The sequence below is a fragment of the Pristis pectinata genome, chromosome 15 (genome assembly GCF_009764475.1).
Source record: "Pristis pectinata isolate sPriPec2 chromosome 15, sPriPec2.1.pri, whole genome shotgun sequence".
NCBI classification, from domain to species: domain Eukaryota; kingdom Metazoa; phylum Chordata; class Chondrichthyes; order Rhinopristiformes; family Pristidae; genus Pristis; species Pristis pectinata.
This window is the reverse complement of record NC_067419.1, coordinates 42,210,679-42,212,781: the sequence shown is the minus strand read 5'-3', so window position 1 is coordinate 42,212,781 and position 2,103 is coordinate 42,210,679.

Here is a 2,103-nt window from a genome sequence, read left to right as displayed (position 1 = left end):
GCCCGGCCCGCCCTCCCCTCCCTACGGCCGCCGCACGCCCCGCCTCCCGGCCGCCACAGGTCCTTCCTCAGCCACCTCCCCTCTCCTCCTCCCAACCCGGCCGATCCCGCTCCCTCCCCCGGTCCCTTCAGGTCCCGCCCGCCGGCTGATCCTGCTCCCTCCCTGATAGAAGCAGACGGTCATTGTAGGCCCTTCCCGTGTTAGCCCCCACCTCCACCGTCAGGCCGACTCCCCCCACCCCGCCCCCAGCACGGAGCTGCAGCTCCAGGACCCCCCCACGTTCTCCAGCTCTCCAGCACGGAGCTGCAGCTCCAGGACCCCCCCACGTTCTCCAGCTCTCCAGCACGGAGCTGCAGCTCCAGGACCCCCCCACGTTCTCCAGCTCTCCAGCACGGAGCTGCAGCTCCAGGACCCCCCCACGTTCTCCAGCTCTCCAGCACGGAGCTGCAGCTCCAGGACCCCCCCACGTTCTCCAGCTCTCCAGCACGGAGCTGCAGCTCCAGGACCCCCCCACGTTCTCCAGCTCTCCAGCACGGAGCTGCAGCTCCAGGACCCCCCCACGTTCTCCAGCTCTCCAGCACGGAGCTGCAGCTCCAGGACCCCCCCACGTTCTCCAGCTCTCCAGCACGGAGCTGCAGCTCCAGGACCCCCCCACGTTCTCCAGCTCTCCAGCACGGAGCTGCATCCCCGGAACACCCACGGTTCTCGATCTCTCGCTAATGTCCCCAGCGCGGAGCTGCAGCCTCGGGACCCCGCGATTCTCGCTCTCCTTTCGTGTCCCCAGCACGGAGCTGCAGCCTCGGGACCCCGCGATTCTCACTCTCCTTTCGTGTCCCCAGCACGGAGCTGCAGCCTCGGGACCCCGCGATTCTCGCTCTCCTTTCGTGTCCCCAGCACGGAGCTGCAGCCTCGGGACCCCGCGATTCTCGCTCTCCTTTCGTGTCCCCAGCACGGAGCTGCAGCTCCAGGAACCCACAGTTCTCGATCTCTCCCTACATGTCCCCAGCACGGAGCTGCAACCTCGGGACCCCCACCCGCCACGGTTCTCCAGTTCTCCAGCATGGAGCTGCATCTCCAGGACCCCACGATTTTCGCGCTCTTTCTATTCTCCATCACTGAGCTGCACGTCCAGGATCCCGCAGTTATCCACCTCACTCTCTGTCTGGAGTAGAAAGCTGCACCTCTAAGACTCCACTTTTTTTTCTCTCGTTTGGTCTATGTCCCCAGCACAGAGCTGCACTTCCAGAACCACACTGCTTCCCTGCTGATTCCATATCTTAAACGGGGAGCTGCACTTTGAGGATCCCACTTTAATTTGTCCCCAGCATGGAGTTACAAGATCCTGGTGTTAACTCAGTTAACACAATGTCCCAGCACAAAGCACTTCAAGGACCTTGCTCCTATCCCTCTCACACCACATCCCGAGCACAGAGTTACACTTCTGGGATCTTCCTATTGTCCTTCTCTGGGTCCCTGCACACCAAGACCCCATTGATTCCTCCACCTTCCCTTTGTCTTCTCCCAGTGACATTCTACTTTGCCGCTGATCTCAGCAGAGATCTACAGTTTGAAGACGTGGTGTATTTAAATGTGGAAACTGAGTAATATTTAATTTGGAGACATAAGAGACTGTAGATGCTGGAACAGGGAGCAAAATAAAAACACTGGAGGAATTCAGTGGGTTGAGCAGCATCTGTGGAGGCAAAGGGATGGTCGACATTTCAGGTCAAGACCCTGCATCAGAACCTATATAATTTGGGCTCTTTAAGATTATTTGTTTATTATCTGAGCATTGAGTTCAAAGCATGGTTTCATTAGTATTCCTTCTGTTTCGATATTGAGATTTTAATAATCAAAATGAAAACATAACATAACACGCAGCAATTTTTGTTACTTTCAGTCTAATGGTTTAATTGCGCTATAGTGGAGAATTGAATTTGTCCAGAATAAGTTAGTATGTTCAGTTAGAGAGTATGTAAACATCAGTTCCTTTAAGAAGGATTAGAGTGGCCAGTGTTCTTGGTGCTGATGAACATCTGCCTACCCCACCCACAATGTAAAATGTGGTGTTGGATAGAGACAAGATTAAGTTCACAGATCCAT